The 22,568-nt window shown below is 41.8% G+C and overlaps 1 protein-coding gene across 7 annotated transcripts in view; it reads right to left on the bottom strand.

The window, feature by feature from the left end:
• dyrk1aa (dual-specificity tyrosine-(Y)-phosphorylation regulated kinase 1A, a) overlaps positions 1–21,080 on the bottom strand; it is a 113,020-nt gene extending 91,940 nt beyond the window's left edge. For 4 of the 7 annotated variants that reach the window (XR_008724485.1, XM_055645136.1, XM_055645135.1 and 1 more), the window contains exon 1: positions 20,651–21,080. The gene's annotated coding sequence lies outside the window, so the exon portion shown is untranslated. Of the gene's footprint in view, positions 1–20,099; positions 20,335–20,650 lie in introns of those variants that run through there. The other 3 variants (XM_055645132.1, XM_055645134.1, XM_055645133.1) reach the window with 3 other exon arrangements.
• Positions 21,081–22,568: the final 1,488 nt, after the last annotated feature.

Raw genomic sequence — 22,568 nt, 5'->3', positions numbered from 1 at the left:
GCATATGAATAGCCTTTAATATCCCGCTGCTTGAACAGGTCACGCTTTTGAAATGAAATTTAAGATTATACATAGGTTATTGCACGATGGTGTATACTCTCATTAGAGCAGCTAAAATTTCACAACTGACACCCAACTTGTGAAAGAAAAACTAAAGGGCCTGTCGCACTTACGCGATTTTTTTGGCGACTTTCGGCACCCGTCATTGTCACAGCAGGTCACCGAAAAATTTCAAAATGTTGAAAATCCAGCGGCGACCAGAAAAAGGTACTGGTCGCCGCTGGATTAGACTGTGGCTCCTGGTTCTGGATTCTCCCAACATTGGTAACATTTTTCCTGCATGTAGCTTTTATAGAAACATAAAATTATAAGATATCCTCTCATCCTTCTAAATTCCTGTGAATACAAGCCCAGTCTTTCCAATCTTTCCTCATATGGCAGTTCTGGCATCCCGGAAATTAACCTCGTGAACCTACACCGCACAGCCTCAATAGCAAGGATGTCCTTCCTCAAATTAGGAGACTAAAACTGCACACAATACACCAGATGTGGTTTCACCAGGGCCCTGTACAACTGCAGAAAGACCTCTTTACTCCTATACTCAAATCCTCTCGTTATGAAGGCCAACATGCCATTAGCTTTCTTCACTGCCTGCTGTACCTGCATGCTCGTAAGTAACCTTGTGTTCGAGAAATTCGCATTAGAAAAATTCGTATTAGAAAAATCCTCCAAGTACTCCAACCACAGATCTGCCACTGCACTCTACCCCTGCACTCTTCCACTCATCATCCTTCCTTCTGGTTCTACATATCGCTCTCCCACCTCCTTTACTCTCCATCTCCCTTCCTGATCAGATTCCACAAATTTCACCCTATTGTCTTCTCCACTTATCTCTAGCCTTGGTTACTAATTCCATCCATCTCTCCCTCACCTGACTCATCTCGCAATCAGCCATCTCATCTCAACTCGATCAGTGTAAAGTGGATCCCGACCCAAAATGTCACCCGTCATGTAACAAAACTTATGATCAAATGATTCATGGCTTGCACTTTATGCACATCAAGAAATAATTCATGAAAAAAACTTAATACCTTAATTAGACTGATAGAAAACTTGTACATAAATTTGTTTCATCCTCGGAGAATCTTCTGATTTGCATAGGTTTGCGGAACTGAATAGTCAAATACCAATAAGCAAGTTCGGTATTCTGACTGCGCATGCCTGGGCCAAAGGTCACTATGCATAAACATTGCTGGAAAGCAGTGGAGCAGTGTACATAGACACCTTCGTTTCTTCTGTTCTTTCCAGCTTTGATTCTTCTAGGTAAGAAAATACAGCTTTCAAACTATGAATTCATTGTCATTATTTTGTCATTTTTATTGCTTTATGCTTTGATGAGTGAGAGAGATCGTGCTCGTCCATGATTGGGGTCGGTCCATGGTCTCCGGCGCTGCCGAGTTGCTGTTGGGCCTTCCATATCCCCTCCCGGGTGTCCCGTCCCTATCCGGGGGCAGCCGGAGGTGTCGGGCCGGGCAAGCAGCCAGCACGGGAGGAAGGCAGCTGAGTAGCTGCAGCGCTTTGTGTGTATCCCCGTTGATGGCTGGTGCTCGGTTTTCGCCGGGGAGGTTGGACGGAGGCCGCTGGCACTCGCGCTGGCTGTGGGCCTGGGGCCGCAGGTGTCGTCGGTCCACGGCTGTCGTTTGATCCGGTGGGACAGGGGGAGTTGAGCTGGGGTGGCGCTTCTTCTCCGTGCTGGCTGTGGGCTTGGGGTTGCTGGTGTCGTCGGTCCAGGGCTGTCGGTTGGCCTGGCGGGACAGGGGGAGCTGAGCTGGGGTGGTGCTTCTTCTCCGTGCTGGCTGTGGGCCTGGGGTCGCTGGTATCGTCGGTCCGGGGGTGTCGGTTGGCCCGGCGGAGTTGAACCGGGGTTGGCGTTTCTTCTCCACGTTGGCTGTGGACCTGGGGCCAATGGTGTCGTCTGTCGGACGTCTCCGGACGCCCTCCCGGGCAGGGATGGGACACTCGGGGGGAGGGGGAGGATGAGTAGTTGACCATTCATGGGAGTCTCTCTGAATCAAGAATTTCACTGCTCATTCGTATACATAGATGAGGCTGAAGAATTCCATTGCCTTGAAATTAGCAGAATAGTGAAAATCGACACAGAAACGATCATTGTTGTATTCCAGTCTGGAATACATTAATTTTCCTATAGTGTGACCACACGGCACAGATTAAATATATTTTTACACATAAATTATGAAGATAAGAATTTATACAGTTTCTTCAGCCAGCACTTCGTTCGCTTTTTCTTTATGGTGAATGACCTTTGACAGATCCCATGATTCCTTGTGTTTTTCGGAATACCAAACTCGCTTATTTAGTATCTTGTATAAAATATAGATAAATCATGTATTATACACAAGTATTCCTACCATTATATCAAGGAGATAAAAAGTCAGTAATAGTTTACAAAACATGTTAAGCTTTTAGAAACAAAAGTCAAACAAAGAATTTAAAATGAAAGTAGGAAAGAAAACAAAGCTGTCCATTGATATTCCCTTTGCCTGGACAATGGAACTACAAATCTATTGATCATATTTCAAATTGAAAGTGGCTGATTTTGAAAAGCCCCCTTCACAACCTTAGCATATTCTAAAGGCAATAAAGTACTTTTCAATGCAATCTCTTCCCCTTTCCAACTTTTGATCCAATAGTCAAGCACATTTTTTTTAACCAATAAAAACTAAACTAGATTTTGCAACGGCAATAATTAATCAATACAATGCCAGGCTACTTATTTCAATGTATCATTCATCAAATTTGGATTAACTCAAGTTAATTCACGTTCTTCTCACCTCAACAATAACCTAACAATGAGCCTACAAACAAACCTCCATCTACCCAAAAATCTTTTACCCTCCAGTCTGTCTCATTAGCATTGCATATATTGTCAGTTTGAAGTCTTAAAACCAAGATTTCATTGTTCTACTGCTCCAATTTGCAAAATATAAAGATTTAGAGATTTTACTTTGTTAAAGAAAATACTGAGGATAAAGCACAAATTAAAGCAAAAAAGGTATCGGTAGATAAAATCAGAATTAACGAAAATGTTTCACAACTACGTGAATAGATAATCAATAACAAAGAATGACTGGAGCTCATCATACATAAAACAGTGGTTTGGGTGTGAAAAAGGAAGGCTCATGGCTAAACGAAATGTTAAGGCCACAAGACTACCGAGCACTTCTACAAGATGGTGTAGAGAGGTTCTTCTGCAGTTGCATAGGGCTCTGGTAAGACCACATCTGGAATATTGTGTACAGTTTTGGTCTCCTAATTTGAGGAAGGACATCCTTGTGATTGAGGCAGTGCAGCGTAGGTTCACAAGATTGATCCCTGGGATGGCGGGATTGTCATATGAGGAAAGATTGAAAAGACTAGGCTTGTATTCACTGGAGTTTAGAAGGATGAGGGGGATCTTATAGAAACATATAAAATTATAAAAGGACTGGACAAGTTAGTTGCAGGAAAGATTTTCCCAATGTTGGGCAATTCCAGAACCAGGGGCCAGTCTTAGAATAAAGGGGAGACCCCTTAAGACTGAGGTGAGAAAAAACTTTTTTACAAAGAGAATTGTGAATTTGTTTTTGATGACAATCTGTTCGATGACATTGAGCTTGTCGGTGGTAAGGCCTTAAACATTGAGCTGCAGTAGCGCTAAACCTCGACAGTTGGCGCCATTTAATGGTGCCGCCTGGTTTGGGGAGGCATGGCTTTTAGCGGTCTGCAGACGCGGTAAAGACATTGGTTTCACTTTGTGGGTTTATGAGCCTGTAAGCAACTCATGGAGGATGCCGCGTAGAGGCTGTCTTTGTCTCATAGTCACCAATTGCCCCAAACACTGGCCACCGAATGGTGAACGAGGTCTGATTGACCTGGACGATGACACGTTGGCCTGGTTCGCCTCAACGGAGCTGCAGGTCTAAACGACATACGACAGAAGCAGAAGAAGTTGGGAATTCGTGGAATTCCCTGCCACAGAGGGCAGTGGAGGCCAAATCACTGGATGGGTTTAAGAGAGTTAGATAGAGCTCTAGGGGCTGGTGGAGTCAGGGGATATGGGGAGAAGGCAGGCACGGGTTATTGACTGGGGACGATCAGCCATGATCACAATGAATGGCGGTGCTGGTTCTCCTTTCTATGCTCAGCCCCCTCTTGAACATCAAAAAAACGAAGTAGCTGATCATGGACTTTAGGAGGGCACATCATCCGAGGACGTACACTCCATTGAGGATAAATGGGGATCCTGTGGATAGGGTGAACGGTTTTAAATATCTGGGACTCCACATCTCCGAGGATATGACATGGGCATCACACGCCTCAGCACTCGTGAGTAAGGCAAGGCAGCGCCTTTACCACTTCAGGCAATTGAGAAAATTCTGAGTGCCTCCGAGGATCCTCCAATGCTTCTACGCAGCGGCGGTGGAAAGCATCTTGTCCGGGAACATTACCATCAGGTTTGGGAATTGCTCTGCCAAGGACAAGAAGGCTCTGCAGAGAGTAGTGCGTTCGGCCGAACTATGGGAACTTCACTTGCCCCCCTGCAGGAACTATACATCAGGAGGTGCAACTCCAGAGCCAACAATATCATGAGAGACCCCTTCCACCCCTGCAACGGACTGTTCCAGCTGCTACGGCCAGGCAAACGCCTCCATTGCCATGCGGTAAGAACGGAGAGGTTGAGAAGGAGTTTCTTCCCAGAGGCCATTCGGACTGTAAACGCCTATCTCACCAGGGACTAACTCTACTGAACGTTTTTCTTTCCATTATTTATTATGTAAAAGAATATGTGTGTTATGATTGTGTTTATAGTTGTTTGGTTGTTTGTCTTTTGCACAAAAGTCCGCTAGCATTGCCACTTTCATTTCACTGCACATCTCGTATGTGTATGTGAGAAATAAACTTGACTTGACTTGTTTTCTATGTCTATGTTTTCTACGTTATGTAGAGTATGTTGTAGGTGGCAGCAATTAAATCCCAGGTACGAACCATTTCACCTCTTTCTAAATGTCCATCATTAGAGATATGCAGAAATAATAGAAAAAAGTAAAAATGGAAACAAATTGAAAGAAATATATGCATTTGCTAAACTGCTAGTGAATGACAACCAGCAACCCCATTCAAATTAATGAGGAGACTGGCAAAGTGTTTCCAGGACATCAAATCTACAACTTACTACACACAACGGTATACACAGGGAAAGACTAGAGGACAGGTGCATATGTATCTGGTCTCCAATGCATGCCCAGCTTTCAAATTGTAGGGTGCTGGCCTGGGAAGTCCAGAAGGTACTGCCACACATGTTGCAGCAAGAGCCAGTTGCCTATAGTAATGCTGAAAAGCTGTCAGCACCTTCCAAATACATCAATATTCTCTACACAAATACCACCTGGCTTGTTAATTATTTTCAATATATCTGATTTGTTTCAGATATCATCAAGAAACTGAAGTATATCATCTTCAAACATTGTGTGTGTTCTATTCCCATCTTCTGTGTGCAAAAAACGTAAAAGGACAAAAATATACTGGAATAATAAATACATGGAGGTTTGGGAGGAGGAAGATAGATCGTGGGATATTGAGCAGGAAATATGGTGATATAGAGATAGCATAATGCTGCACACCAATACCAAATTAAAACACAAATAAACCCATAAATATATGAAAAGAGAGGAAGTACACCTGGCAGGCAAAGGGAGAGACTGTATGCCTAGTGGGTAGGGGTGGAGAGTCATATCCAGTCTGCCTTCTGAAGAACCGAAAAGGACACTTCAGTTTCCACTTAAATGGAAAGTCACCAATAACAAATCAATGATGAAATACAAAGGATGAATATACACCCTTCTATCACAGAATTTTCTTGAATGAGACATTTTCTGGGAAAACTTCCGTTGTCCTTAACTTCCTGTCGATGGTGGGGGGGGGGGGGGGGGGGTTGGTACAATGGTAGAGATGCCTGGGTTTGAACCTGACCTTGGGTGGTTTCTGTATGGAGTTTGTGGGTTCCCTCCAGTTTGCTCACACACTTCAGTCATGCAGGTTCATTGGCTTTGGTCAAAATTGTCCCGATTGTGTGAAGAAAAGTGTTAGTATACAGGGTGATTGATGGTCGGCGCAGGCTTGGTGGGCCGAAGCGCCTGTTTCCGTGCTGTTTCTCTAAAGTCTAAAGTATATTGATTACTTTATCTATAAGGAGTTGCCAAGCATAATTCATTGGAAAGTTCTCTGCTACAGGGAGCAATCAACAAAATGGTTAGGTTGTGATAAAGGTGAAGAACAGATCTTTCACAACAATTAGATAATACATTTGGAAAGAACAAACAAAGATGACACAAGCAAATGGTAGAATACTAAAGGGTGAGAAGTCAAAGGATTTTGAAGCCCGTGTCCACTAAACCTAACCCTACAGGTAACGGGATAGGTAATTTACAACTCAAGGGATCATGCTATATACACCGATTCCATTCACCGCATGACATGAAGGATGTGACAGGTACACTATTTCAGGTCGTCCTATTGAAACAATTATGAGTTTCATGGGACTTGAAATGGGTAGATGCTTAAAGAAAGTTTACCCCAGTGGTTAACCTTGAACTAAGGTGCATAATTTCAGAATAAAGGGTCATCCGTTTATTCGAATTAAGTGGAGGAATTTTCTCACAAAACACTGTGACTTGAGAATTTGCCTTGGCAATGAACTGTGGAGGCTGATTCACTAAATATATTCATAGCCTAAATCAAATTTTAGTTTATAGTGGATTTAAGGATGATAGAACTGGCAACTAAGTACAGCTGAGGTCAAGATCTGATCAACCATAACCTTATTGAATGACAGAGCAGACTCGTGGCCTATTCCTGCTTCAATATCTAATGTGTTTAGGCATGATGACAATTAGAAATAAGAAAAGTTGACACTTGTGAAGACTGAGAAGAAATGTAATTGAAATATGAGAACAGGAGAGTGAAAAGGGACATTTTCCTTGACAGAGAATAATATGCAAGATGTCAAAGTGTAAGTTAAATTAGTTAAGAGGAACAGAGTGGGTCAACAACACACTGGCCATTGGTTTGGATGAGGCTGAAAACCCCATCACAATTCAAAACAATCTTGTGTGTGCATTTAAAGAGCACTATCTTACAAGACTGTAAGCCAAGAGCTAGGTAGTGGGTGTAACCTAATAGCCCCGTCTTTCGACATGGTGACGAAGGTCTATTGCCTCCTCCGATCCTACTAATTTCTAGGCTTCTATGATAAAACTTTGGGAATATAAATTCTAATAAACAAACATTTACAGATTTCCGAACACATTAATCTTTTTTCAAAATGGATTTTCATCAAACACCTACATCCATGATGTGGGACCAAAGGGGTTGGCGGGTTATTTTCGCAACTATGCATAAGTTCTGTTTGCAACACTGAAACTAAGTAGTTATAACATTTATAATATTTACCATCAAATTGTCTTTGTTTGGAAAAATACATATGAGCACATCTTCAAATTATGATGAAAGTGATAGCTCAAGAAGTCAATTAAGGGACAGAAGAGGTCTGTGAATATGTCAGTCAAAAAAGATTTGCTCAATCGTGTCTGATAATTTCGCAAATTAAAACTACTAAGCAGTTCACAAATGCCTTTAAAAGAATCTAAACACAAGCAGAACAGTTAGCACCATACAACAGGATAAGTAACATCAGTGGGAGGAGAAACAGTTGAAGTTTCAGGTCAAGGACCTTTCATCGGAAATAGAAAAAATAAAATGTTCATGCACCAAGCAATTAGTTCTGCTATTCATATTAAAAAAGAATACAGAAATACTAGAATAAAGTAAACATGATTTATAAAGATGATGGCCAAACCGAGAGGATGTATTCATCAAGAAAGAATGAGCAGACTTTCTTAGAAACATAGAAAATAGGTGCAGGAGGAGGCCATTCGGCCCTTCAAGCCAGCACCGCCATTCATTGTGATCATGGCTGATCGTCCCCTATCAAAAAACCATGCTTGCCTTCTCCCCATATCCCTTGACTCCACTAGCCCCTAGAGCTCTATCTAACTCTCTCTTAAATCCATCCAGTGATTTGGCCTCCACTGCCCTCTGTGGCAGGGAATTCCATAAATTCACAACTCTCTGGGTGAAAACGTTTTTTCTTACCTCAATCTTAAATGACCTCCCCTTAATTCTAAGACTGTGTCCCCTGGTTCTGGACTCGCCCAACATTGGGAACATTTTTCCTGCATCTAGCTTGTCCAGTCCTTTTATAATTTTATATGTTTCTATAAGATTCCCTCTCATCCTTCTAAACTCCAGTGAATACAAGCCTACTCTTTTCAATCTTTCCTCATACGACAGTCTTGCCATCCCAGGGATCAATCTCATAGACTTCTTTCCCCTTGAGAAACTGGAAAGGTGCGATCTGATTTATTTACGGACATGCAAGTGGTCCTAACTGTTGGAAACATCATCTTTGCTTTCGTGTGGGAAGTCACAACCAGAGAACATCAATGTAACATAATTAATCCAATGGTGACACATTGGATAATTTCTTTTACCTAGAAAGTGGAACATGCTACCACAAGGAGATGTGAAAACAATCAGAACTGCACACAATACTCCAAATGAGACCTCACCAAAGTCCTATAAAGCCGCAACATAACTTCCAGGCTCTTCTGCTCGCTGCCCCCACCTATGAATGCATGTATACCATACACAACCATTATCGCTCTATTTCTGTTGTCACTTTCAGAAATCTACAGACTTGGACCCCAAGGTACTCTGTGCATCGATGCTGTTAAGGGTCTTGCCATTAACTGTACACTTTCCCATGAGATTTAACCCCTCAAAGTGCAACACCTTATACTTGATTGGACTATGTTCCATCTGCCACTTTCCTGCTCATTTCTGCAGCTGATCACACTGCATACCTTGTCAACCATCCTCACTGTCCGAACCTCAACTATTTTGATTGCAAACTTACAAACCAACCCATGTACATTTATGTCCAGAATGTGTAGGAAAGAACTGCAGATGCTATTAAATCAAAGGTAGACACAAAATGCTGGAGTAAGTCAACGGGCCAGGCAGCATCTCTGGAGATAAGGAATGGGTGACATTTTGGGTCGAGGCCCATTCTTCTGAAGTTACTCCAGCATTTTATGTCTACCTTACATTTATGTCCAAGTCTTATATATATATTAAACAATTTGCAGCACAGATCCCTGCAGAACTCACAGATCTCAACCTTTCCAGCCAGAGTAACACCGTTCCACAATTCTTTGTCTTCTATGATTATACCAGTACTAAATCTAAACGACCAAGTTATCGTGGAACCTATGCATCTTCTGGAACAACCTAACATTGGGGACGATAAAATTCCAACTAAAATCCATGTAGAAAACTTCCACTGCCCTACCCTCGTCGATCATTTTCATAACCTCCTCGCACAACTCAATCAAGTTCATAAGACATGTTCTATTTTCTAAATAGAGAGAGAATCCAGAAATCGGAGGTGCAAAGGGACTTGGAGTGGTGGAGGACTCCCAAAAAGTCCATTTGGATGGAGGGTTGGGTGTTTATGCGTGCTATTTTCGTGATATTTATTTAGTTGTTTATCTTTTAATATTTTACCTTGTATGTATCGTTAGCTTTTAGAAATGTTTGAATGGTGCACTGACTGGCTGACATTTTTAAATTTCGTTGTACATGCTTCATGTTACAATGACAATAAAGAAACTATTCTATTTGCAAGTAGAATCAGTAGTAAGGAAGGCAAATTCAATGCTAGCATTTATATAAATAGGACTGGAATATAAAAACAGATATGCTGAGGCTCTATAAGGTGCTGGTCAGGCCGCATTTGGAGTACTGTGAGCACATTTGGGCCCCATATCCGAGGATGTGCTGGCTATGGAGAGGGTCCAGAGGAGGTTTACAAGAATGATTCCAGGAATGAGTGGGTTTGACAGCACTGGGCCTCTACTCGCTGGAGTTTAGAAGGTTGAGGAGGAACCTCATTGGAACTTACAGAATAATCAAAGGCATTGAGTGGATATGGAAAGGATGTTTCCACTGGTAGAAGAGTCTAGGACCAGAGGTCATAGCCTCACAATTAAAGGGCACTCTTTTAGAAAGGAGGTGAGGAGGAACTTCTTTAATCAGAGGGTAGTTAATCTGTGGAACTCATTGCCCAGAGGGCAATGGAAGCCAAGTCAGTGGATATTTTTAAGGCAGAGATAGACAAGTTCTTGATTAGAACAGGTGTCAAGGGTTATGGGAAGAAGGCAAGAAAATGGGATTTGGAGGCAGAGATCAGCCATAATTGAATGGCGGAGTGGACTCGATGGGCCAAAATGCCTAGGTCTACTCCTATAACTTGTGAACATGACCTGCCACAGACAAAGCCACGCTGACTGTCCTTAATTATTACAATCTCTTCCTAAAGCGCCTGTCCCACTTACGCAACTTTTCGGCGACTGCCAGCACCTATCATAGGTCATTGCAGGTCGCCAAAATTTTCAACATGTTTAAAATACAGCAACGATCAGAAAGACGCTACGACTCTTTGCGCAACTGAGGAGGCTACTCACGACCATACAGGCGACACCCTGGCGACATGTCGCGGGGTGAAGCTTGTATGGTCGTGAGTAGTCGCCCAAAAAGTCGTACCTTGTTCTGGTCGCCGCTGGATTTTCAACATGTTGACATTTTTCGGTGACCTGTAATGACCTATGACTGGTGCCGGCAGTTAAAACAATAACAAACTACTATTATCCTTTCATAAAAATGTCTGGTCCACAAGAGGCAAAACAACTGCCACTGTTGCAATTTATGTTTATATAATTCCAAGAGGAAGATTGGGAAAACTAGGATGACAGTCTATTCATGAAGTTTTAATACCTTGATTACAGTTCAGGAAAAAATCAGTTAAGTTAATTTAGGAAATATTAACATAACAAAGCAGCCTCCAAGTGGTTTTAAACTCTGAGGTCTTTGCAAATGCAGTATACCACACAGATAAAAAAACAATGGTTGTACAAAGGGGTAGAGGAGGATTTTTGGTCAACGGGGAGATGAAGGTAATGAAGAATGGGACGAAATGGGCTGAGGCCAAGGTCAGTTCAGGCATGACCTTAGTGAAAACCTGTGGTTTCTTATTTCTTGTTAAATTGAAAGGATTAATTGGATAATAATTGTATCTAATCAAAACAGTTCAGAAGCTCATCTGGAGACTTGTTTTAATCTAATGAAATATATTTTGCCACCATGAGTGGTGGTAGGACTCTCACTACAAATCCAAGATTTAAACAAAAAAGAATCACATCAATTTAGAGTTAAGTAAGTACTGCAATATCTGAGTTTCAGTCTATCAACTGAGACATTAAAAACACATTTACACTTTCAGGTAAATGTAAATGATCCAGTGTTCTACTGTAGAGTGGATTATTCGATCATTTACTCATTACTGGTTGTAGAACCAAATTAATTGTATACTTTCATTATTACATTACTGATAATACTACAGAAATACCTCACTAAGCATATAGCACTTTTGAGCAAACAAATACCATGAAAAAAAAATAATTGCAGTTTCTTATACAGATAACTAAGTTTAAGCCCATCTTCATGAATCCAACACATCATGCAGTAGAGTACTGCAGTGCAATATTGAAGATTCCATCTTTCAGGTCGAGATTAGCATTCCTCATGATAATTCAAACTGCTGTGCAAAAAAAAAAAGCATTGCCTTACAACCTGGCCAACATATTTCTCTCAATTAATAAGATCAAAAATTGATAACTGATCCCATTGTGAGCGAGCTGGTTGCCACAGTTGACCATACAATATATGCATCATGAAGCACTTAGGGCATTCCAAGTATAAGGAAATAGAATATTTCTGTAACAAATTTGTTTATGTGTACAAGAGGGTTTGAGATGGATGAAGAAAGAGAAAGATAGGATGACTTTCTCAAGAATTCAGCTGATTCAACTCTAGACAAACTAGTAACCACTAATGACAAGACTCAACTCCAATCACAAGATTTAAAATGTTCTCACCTGCTAATAAAAAATAATAAAGTTTTGGCTTTAATTGCCTAGCATTATATTTCACTGAAATCGTGCTGGCATTTCCCATGTCATAAGATAAAAGTAAACTATTTATCTTTTAGCAAGCAGCTACTTACTGAATAAAACCAAAAATCCAACTCAAAAGCATATTTTGTATATTCATTCAATCACTCATCTACAAACATTTATCTCATTCAATAATCTCAAAAAATCTAGCTGGCTTTAAACTGCTTAAAATTGGTCTGATGTGAAGAAATGAATGTGAGCTTTATTTGAGTAGGCAAAACGCTGATACATGGGAGTAAAATGTGTGAAAAATAAAATGTTCATGTTGGAAAGAAAAATGAATTAAAAAGATTATTTAAATGAAGACTACAGAGAGCTGCAATGCAAACTGATGAGGGGTCCTTAAACATGAAGCATAAAACAGAAGTTGCATTGAAAAAGTAGGGGAGTTTAATGGAATGCTGTTTTATTTTATTTTTTGGAGGGGGGGGTGGTAAAGTGGAACAGGAGGTGAGCCATCATACAAGGCACAATAATGAAGCTTATGTTTTTTTCTCTTTATTGGTGGTAGTTCACAGAGATTACATTTTGGAAGAACCTGTAGCTGACAGAAACCCGAAATAAAATTATTCTGCTAGAAACACTCAGTCAGGCAGACAGCTACAATGAAAAGAAAAGGTTAACCTTTCAGGTCGACATCTTTCATTAGATCTGGTAAAGATAGAAAACATGTCAATTTTAAGTTGCAGACAGGATGGGGGAGAGACAAAGACATGATCTTGTATATGGAGAGTAGACAAAAATGCTGGAGAAACTCAGCGGGTGAGGCAGCATCCAGGGGCAGAGGGGACGCGGGAGGGGGGGGGGGTCCCCCCCCCCCCCCCCCCATGTTTTGAGAGGTGGGGGACATTCCCCCCCCCCCAAGTTTTTGTGATCCCGATTTTTAAAATCTCCGCTTTCCACGAGGCAGTGGGGGTGGCACTGATGATCGAAGGCGCGATGATTGGAGGAGGGAGGAGTAGGGGGACCTGAGGATAGAGTGCGGCGATTGGAGGAGGGAGACGTGGCACAGACCTGCGCCTCACCCGCAGGCAGGATCGATCCCAGCCAGGTCTCCAGGGCTGTCCCGAGTGCCCCCCCCCCCCCCACCAGAGTGTGGCCAGAGAGAACGGGAGTCAGACCCTGCCTGTCCCGCCAGGTTAACTTCCCAGGACTTGCGGGAAAAATGCCAGCGCGGAGAAGCAGCGCTGGTGTCCCGTCAGTCCAGACAGGGCTGTAGTTAACCCGGTGAGACAGGCAGAGTTGAGATTGAGCCTCCGAAGCCTCGCGCGTGTGTGTAAGTGTGCGCATGCGCGCGGCCGTCAATAATTGTATCCCCCCGTCCCCTCCATGTTTTGATAGCGAGTTTCGATCTTGGCAGCATCTATGGAGCGAAAGAATGGGTGATGTTTTGGGTCGAGACCCTTATTCAGACTGATGAGGGGATGGGGGCAGGAAGAAGAAAGGAAGAGGCAGAGACAGTGGGAGAGCTGGGAAAGAGAGGGGAAAGAGGGAGAAAGCAAGGACTACCTGAAATTGGAGGTCAATGTTCATACCGCTGGGGTGTAAACTACCCAAGCGAAAAATGAGGTGCTGCTCCACCAATTGACGGTAGGACTCACTCTGGCCATGGAGGAGGCCCAGGCCAGAACGGTCGGATTCGGAATGGGAGGGGGAGTTGAAGTGCTGAGCCACCGGGAGATCAGGTTGGTTATTGCAAACTGAGCGGAGGTGTTGGACGAAGCGATCGCCAAGCCTACGCTTGGTCTTACCGATGTAGAGCAGCTGACACCTAGAGCAGCAGAAGCAATATATGAGGTTGGAGGAGGTGCAGGTGAACCTCGGCCGCACCTGGAAAGACTGCTTAGGTCCTTGGATGGATTCGTGGGGGAGGTAAAATGACAAGTGTAGCATTTCCTGTGGTTGCAAGGGAAAATACCAGGGATGGGGATGGTTTGGGTGGGAAGGGAAGAATTGGCCGTGGAGTTACGGAAGGAGCCGTCTCTGCGGAAAGCCGACAGGGGAGGAGATGGGAAGATGTGGCCAGTGGTGGGATCCCGTTGGAGATGGCGAAAATGTTGGTGGAATCATCTTATAAGGAATGATTGAACATGTTGGATCTGGACTCCACTGGGAGTTTAGTAATTTAAGAGGCAATTGGATTGATTTCAGGAAGCTGGATGGGGCAAATGCTGGGAGTATGTTTCTTCTCATGAAGAGCACAGGACTGGAGGGCTTGGTCTCAGAATAAGGAGCCGCCTATTTATGATTTTTTTCCTACAGGCTGTGAGCTTCTTGAACCTTGTCCCAGAATACTGTGGGGCCAAATTCTTACACACATTCAAATTTGAGATGGGCATATTTTAAGGCAGCAAGGAAACTGAAGGGAATGCAGACTGATTCATAAAGCACAGAAATGGTCCCTTGTCCCAACTCATCCAAAATGCCCCTTCTAAGCTAATCCCATTTGCCCATGTCAGGCCCATTACCTGTAAACTTTTCTTATATATGCATTTGTCTAAATGTATTTTAGATGTAAATGTATGCGAATGATATGTTAGCTTTCATTGCAAAAGGATTTGAGTATAGGAGCAGGGAGGTTCTACTGCAGTTGTACAGGGTCTTGGTGAGACCACACCTGGAGTATTGCGCACAGTTTTGGTCTCCAAATCTGAGGAAGGACATTATTGCCATAGAGGGAGTGCAGAGACGGTTCACCAGACTGATTCCTGGGATGTCAGGACTGTCTTATGAAGAAAGACTGGATAGACTTGGTTTATACTCTCTAGAATTTAGGAGATTGAGAGGGGATCTTATAGAAACTTACAAAATTCTTAAGGGGTTGGACAGGCTAGATGCAGGAAGATTGTTCCCGATGTTAGGGAAGTCCAGGACAAGGGGTCACAGCTTAAGGATAAGGGGGAAATCCTTTAAAACTGAGATGAGAAGAACTTTTTTCACACAGAGAGTGGTGAATCTCTGGAACTCTCTGCCACAGAGGGTAGTTGAGGCCAGTTCATTGGCTATATTTAAGAGGGAGTTAGATGTGGCCCTTGTGGCTAAAGGGATCAGAGGGTATGGAGAGAAGGCAGGTACGGGATACTGAGTTGGATGATCAGCCATGATCATATCGAATGGCGGTGCAGGCTCGAAGGGCCGAATGGCCTACTCCTGCACCTAATTTCTATGTTTCTATATGTTATTGTACTTCGCTCAACTATTTCATCTGGCATAGCCATAAAAAGCTGGAGTAACTCAGAGAAGGTTCTCAGCCCGAAATGTCACCTATTCCTTTTCTCCAAAGATGCTGTCCAACCCGCAGAGTTACTCCAGCTTTTTGTGTCTATCTTTGGTTTAAACCAGCATCTGCAGTTCTTTCCTGACAGCTTGTTCCATATACCCACAAACCTTTGAGAGAAAAACATGCCCCTCAAGTTCCTATTAAATCTTTCCCCTCCCATTTTAAACCCATGCCCTTTATTCCTTCATTACCCTACCCTGGGAAAAAGACATGTGCATTCACCCTATCTGTTCCCATCATGATTTTATACACATGTAAACGATCACCTGTTCTCCAAAGCAAAGAAGTTGTAGTGTGCCCAATCCCTCCCTATAGCTCAGGTCTAGAGTCCTGGCAGCATGCTCATTTATCTTCTCTGCATTCAATCCAACTTATTGACATCTTTAGCAGGATATCCAAAAATGTACACAATAATCCAAGTGCAGCCTCACCAGTGCATTGTACAAGTGTAACATTACGTTCTAACTTCTTCATTCAATTTCCTATGTGATACGGGCCAGCTATCCAAAAGCTTTCAACAGCTTATCTAACTGAAAACACCACTTTAAAGAAACTATGTACCTATACTCCTGGATTTCTCTCCTCTCCACCACTTGCTAGTGCCCTACCACTGTGAAGGTCCTGCCCTGGTTTGATTCCCCAAAATGCAACACCTCACGCTTAACTGAATTAAACTACATTTGCCATTCCTTGGCCCATTTGCCGAGCTGATCCAAGATCCAACTGCAAGATTACTAATCATGCCTTGCAAATTCTCACCCAAATCATTGGTATAGTTATCAAAAATCAATGGGTCAAGCACCTATCTATGAGACGCACCATTAGTCACAAGCCGCCAGTCCGATAAACAATAGTCCACCACCCTTTGTTTCTTACCATTAGGCCAATTCTGTATCCTGTTAGCTAGCTCTCCCTGGATTCCATACAATCTAACCTTCCAGTGCAGCTTACCATGCAGAACTATACCAAAAGCCTTGATGAAGTGCAAACCTCCTTCTTCCAAAGACTCAATTAAATTCATTTGGAAGGAAAGTGGGCTTGATGAAAGCTGGATCAGTCATGATCTTATTGAATGGTGAAGCAAGATCAGGGATCAAATAACCTTCTCCTCTATTTATTTGCTATGGTCTTAACCGCTAACATTAAAGTTTAAAAAGAAACTAGTATTAAATGAACAATGTTTTAGTGATGGTGTGAATTCACCCAATATTACAATGAACACCAATTCTTAGCTGGTTGCCCTCGGATAAACTTGATGTACTGAAATCTGACAGACAGAACTATCATGAAATAATTGGCTCGCAGGAACACTAATGTTTAATGTAACTTAGAGGCTCATAATTACAGGTAGTTCTGCTATAATGCGATAGCTGTGTTCCTAATAAACCTCATGTTATAGAAAATCATGTTATAAAAACAAAGTAGTCAATGGGGTAAAGGTAGGGGCTACAGTTTCTGATATTTTTCCACAGGATTTTCGAAAAAAAAGGTATCTTCAATGGGAATATGCTTATTTTGTTTAATAGAACATTGCTGCAGAAGTGTCAATGCCATGATTATTGGTCAATTTCATGATTATTGGCCACCTGTAGTTAAAGTAGCAGTGTGTTAAAAGACAATGGTGTCTGTTCACTGCCGGGAGGTTACTGGAAACAGCTTTTCTTCCCTTATACTGTTTAAATCCAATAAACTTTTTCTGCTTGTCAACTTCCAAAGTAACTTTTAAGTAATTAATCAATTCCCGATTTAAATCGTGTTAAAACGAGTTTGGCTTGTGTAATGCAAATAGTGCTTCCTAACTCATCGCAATGTTTCATTCAATTCGTGTTATGGAAACATGCGTTGTAGCAGAACGGCCAATTTGTGCATTTAACAAATTTATCAACTGCGCTGAGTGAGATTGGATTTCCATCTTCTAAGTCAGAATTTAGCAAACAACTTGTCTTATTTGATGCCAATTTTCATTTGTTTGATCCAAAATTTAGAATTAATGTACCCAAAGTTGGCACAAGCAGCATTTCCTATTTTCACATTAAATTATAACCATGTCTGTCATTAGTTTAAAGGCATAAAATTTACAGAAACACATTCAAGGCTTTGGTGATAAGAGGGCAACAGGTTTTCAGAATAACATATTTGAAAGCATAAAGTTTAAATCAATTGGTTTAAACTTACATGCTTTCGAATATGTTATATAATAACAAATTTGAGCATAAATGGTATGTAAAGTCAATTTCCCTGGACATACAATTTTCTCTACCTTTCCAATATTCTCATTAGAGTGACTGCATGTCCTGCACTAATAGGCAGATTTAGCCAGATGAATTCAGAATGCGACTTTCAAGCCCGAATTTCAAAGAATGAGCAACATCGTGGTTCATAAATTGAAATGCTTATGATTAAGTCTCCATGGTTACAGACAGAAAAGGCTAGGGACAAAAAAGGTGCACAACTAGTAACTCATGACAAAATATCTAAATAGGCCAATACGACTCCAAAAGTAGAGCAGTTTCTCCTTATTCTTAAGCAGGTCATACTCTGAACAGGTTCCATACTTGTATGTGTAGGAAGGAACTGCAGATGCTAGTTTACACTGAAGATAGACACAAAAAGCTGGAGTAACTCAGCGGGTCAGGCAGCATTTCTGGAGAAAAGGAATCGGTAGTGTTTAGGGCCGAGACCTTTCTTCAGACCCAAGACGTCACCCTGTTTTCTCCAGAGATGCTGCGTGACCCGCTGAGTTACTCCAGCTTTTTCTGTCTACCTTCTATATTTGTAAAACTGTAACCTAGTCATATCCTGTGTAGCCTTCTGATCAAAAGAATATGCAACTTGATGAACATATAAATAATGATCCAGAATATCCAGTAATGTCAATCTTTTTACAATTTTCATTGCATGCAATGCTGTGTGTATTATTTTATTATGACATGTCTCTTGTGAAGTGCTATACCTCTCTTTGTAAACACAAACAAATAATTAGATAATTTCAATGACAATGGTAGCAGATTTACTTTATAAAACATGAACAATGCCTCAAATAAATGCGTCAATAAAAAGCAGGACGAGGGTTGCAAGAATTCTTCCCTAATGAATGGAGTAAGATCATGGACAGGCTAGATTATATCAACAGTTTAAGATTTATGTGTAGACAGGTGACTGGGGAAGCCTCTAAGACTGGTATTGGAATATTATTGTCAAGTGTATCGCGAAACCGTGAAAATCGTTTGCATGCTATCCAGGACAATTATACCCTACATGAAAAAAATTAGGTTAATATGACTGCCTCCAGCTCTGATATAATTCAGGTTGAATTACTGGACAGGTTATATAGCCACAAACAAATGTAACAATTGGTTAACTATTAACACATGATCTTCACCTTCATTAATTAAATAATATTTATATCAAAATTCCTCATTTAAGTCAGCAGTTCTCACCTGTAGCATTTTCCATAACACTTTTGCCACATTTGAGCATACAGTGCACACGCAGACCCAGAAACAAACTTCTGGTCTACTTATGTTGACTCCTGATAGGTGGATGCAAGAATGTCGCGTTCGTGTCTCACTTTTTAAACACAAATTGGCAGAAAACTAAACTTCCCCCCACGTTTCTAATGTCACAACATTTAAAAATTAGAAGTCACATCAAAACCTAATACCACATCATAATTTATACTCTCAAAGTTAGTCAATTGCATGTTATCAAAACCTTGGAATTATTTTTTTGTGTTTATGCTGATTCTCTCCCATTTGCAGACTGTATACAATCAAAAACAATATATCAAGAAACAATCTATTGCAAAAGATTTTCAACAAGCATTTGAACTCAATTTTAAATTTATGGAGAGATCACCAAATTAAGACTAAATGAGATTAATCCCAATGCATATCTGTGATTTGGCCTGAGCTTGTCATAACATACCAAATGTCAACCCCAAAATGATTGAGGCAGTTTTCATTGCTTTCATTAATGATGGCACTGACGATACTGTAGGGCCAAACAAAACTCTTTGAACAAGCAAAAGTCCAAAGTACTACATGTTAAAGCACCTTAAACATTTACACATTGAGGCAATTTTAATTGCATTTACCTGCCTTAGTTTGCAGATATGCCAGATCTTAACATACTTCAAATTAACAGTCTTAATTCTCAACACAGCACAAGCCTTAGGATCTTTCATTTGTACTTATCAAATTAAAAGTTTAGCACCCTCGTGTATTGCATATTGAAAACATTTCCTTTAATATACATTTATAGCGATCTAAATGACTGATTCCTGGCACCTAATAATACCCAATATTTAAAAACGCATTATCAGGCATATTTGATCAATACTTTACAATCATTCCTTTCAAACAGATGTGATTATAGCCAAAAAGACCGACACAAAATAAATTACAAGTACTGTAGACAGGGTGTCAACACCGAGTTCTTGAAACTGCGTCTAACACAGAACATAGAGGCTAACCAAACACAACACGAATTTCTAGGAATCAATCTAAATAAATGAAATAAGAAACCTATAATACTTTTAATATGCATAAAATGTGTTGTGCATCTATAATTCATGCTCCATTACCATGCCCTGTACATGAGCATGCAGCGTATATTGTGACACTTACAGCACAACAGGCCAAAAGAGTCCATCTTTTTACCCTCACCTGGACAACGAACAGGGAGATTTAAAAGACTGGATCCCAAAGGCGAGAGAGAGAGAGAAATCCGAGTGTCAGGTCGTTCGCCTTGGAGGGAAACGAGGGAGGCGGGGGAGAGTGGATAAACTGCCTGAGAAATGAAGGAGAGACAGTGCGAGGCAAACCTCTCTCAGTTTACCTTCCATCACTCCCTCCCCTCACTCCCTCCCTCCCTCCCTCCCTGTGTGTGTGTGTGTGTGTATCGTTTGGCCCCGCGTTCTGGTTGCCGAGAAGCCGCTTGGCATTTTTTTTAATTTAACACACTCGAGGGAGATGACGGGGGAATAAAAAGCAAGAAAATAAATCTACGCCGCCCGAAGTGCAAGCTGGTGCCTCTGTCCGGAGCGAGTTATAATCATGTATTTCTTTTAATGGTGCCTCTTTTTTCTTCTCTCCCGCCTCTCTCGCGCTCTCTCTCTCTCTCTCCACCCACCCCCCTCTCCCTCTTTATATTTCACAAAATGGCGCGCACTACAAACCTGCGCAACAGCAAACACCTCCTCGGCGCCGCCTTTTTTCAAACCCGACTTCCACCTCCTTGCGCTCCTTCGCCAGGCCGACTTCTCCGGCCGACCGACCCTCTGACAATCCAACTTTCTCTTCGCGCTTTTTCCTCTCTCTTTTACCCTCTCCTCTCCTCCTCAATCCGGCCGGTGCTTCTCTCTTTTTTCCACCTCTCCCCACACACACACACACACACACACACGGACAGACAGAAGCAGCGGAGAAAATGGAGGAGGAGGAGACGGGGGGGAGGGGAGGGGGTAAGGAGAAATTTAAAAAAAAATCAGAGGGGAAAAAATACACGAAAATATCCACTCGAATTCACACGCACACACGCAAAATTATTCCGAGGCGGGAAAGGAGCTGAGAGAAAGGCGAAAAAAAATCTCTCTTCTCTCCGCTAATAACAAAATGGCGGCGGAGGGAGCGTGTTGCTATAGAAACTGTCCATCAGGCCGGGTGCCCCGGATGAGGCCTCTGACGTACCTTGGGGAGAGGCGGGGCCTCAATGCCCCCGGTGACTCACTGATTAATGGGGCGGGGCGCGTTGCCACGGAGACTGTCCGTCACGCGTGGCTCCTCCCCACCCCGCCCCCAACACACACACACACACAACGCTTGTGCAAGGGAGTGGTCGCCCATGCAGTTTGCAATGTTGTAGGAAGGAACTGCAGATGCTGGTTTAAACCGAAGATGGACACAAAATGAGTCTGTTACATATATATATATATATATATGTAACATGTATATATATCATTTATATATACATGTATATATACATATATATATGTATATATATCATTTGCTGTTGTGGATTTAAGGGCAACAACACAAGACACAGTGGTACATGCTTTGCAGAAGCCATTCATTATAAACAGTAGATAGACACAAAAAGCTGGAGTAACTCAACGGGCGGGGCAGGCGGCATCTATGGATAGATGGAATGGGTGACTTTTCGGGTCGAGGCCATTCTTCGGACTGAGAGTTAGGGGAAAGGGAGACTATGGAAGATTTATAAAGATTGGCGTCTGCAATGCTTGTGCAACTGTGTCTAATGTTGCCAATGAATCGTCAACAATAATTGATTAGGCATCATAGGCTATGCAAACGTTGTATGACAATGACATGACAAGAAACTGCAGATGTTTATTCATACCAAAGAAAGACACGATGTGCTGGTGTAACTCAGCTGGTCGGGCAGCATCTATGGAGAACAATGATAGGTGACGTTTCGGGTCGGGACCCTTCATTTAATAATCCTATGGTATATATATATATATATATATATGTACACGACGTCGGTCGCTGTGAAAATTCGGGATTGTGTTCTATATTTTGAGAGTAAGGGAAAGATCTTTATTCAATAATCTCAAAAAATAGAACACAATCCCAAATTGCCACAGCGACCGACGTGTGACCTGAAATCTGTGAATGCTTACATGAACTTCTGTTATTTAAAATATGTATTGGTCCCCTGCTTTGTTTACATATTTTCAAAGGTTTTTTTTTAAACTATCAACAATAAAGGTATAAACCCCATTAAATATATTAAACTGTTTCTAGCATAGGATTCGATGTTGTTGGCCGTGCAACATTATCTCTTAAATAGTCCCTGGGCAGTTTTTAATGATGGAAGTTAAACACTGAGCTGCCACTTTTTAATTTTTTTTTACAGGCAGCGCTTTATCCACCCCGCCCCCTCTCCAAGCCGCAGTGAATCCTTTATTACGGAAACTTGATCGTAAAAGTGTCCTCCTCCACCGGCTGTGGCAGTGAGACGACTGCTTTAACAATAGTTTTAGTTATAAAAGGAAAAGCGAGCGGATTTTCTCTCTGCTCGCACCAGCTGCCGTGACATTCATAGTTCAGATATGAGTTATGTGTCTGGCACAC

This window comes from Leucoraja erinacea, chromosome 13 (genome assembly GCF_028641065.1).
Source record: "Leucoraja erinacea ecotype New England chromosome 13, Leri_hhj_1, whole genome shotgun sequence".
NCBI classification, from domain to species: Eukaryota; Metazoa; Chordata; class Chondrichthyes; order Rajiformes; family Rajidae; genus Leucoraja; species Leucoraja erinaceus.
Note: the sequence above shows the minus strand (reverse complement) of the source record. Positions and strands in the feature narration are given on the sequence as shown.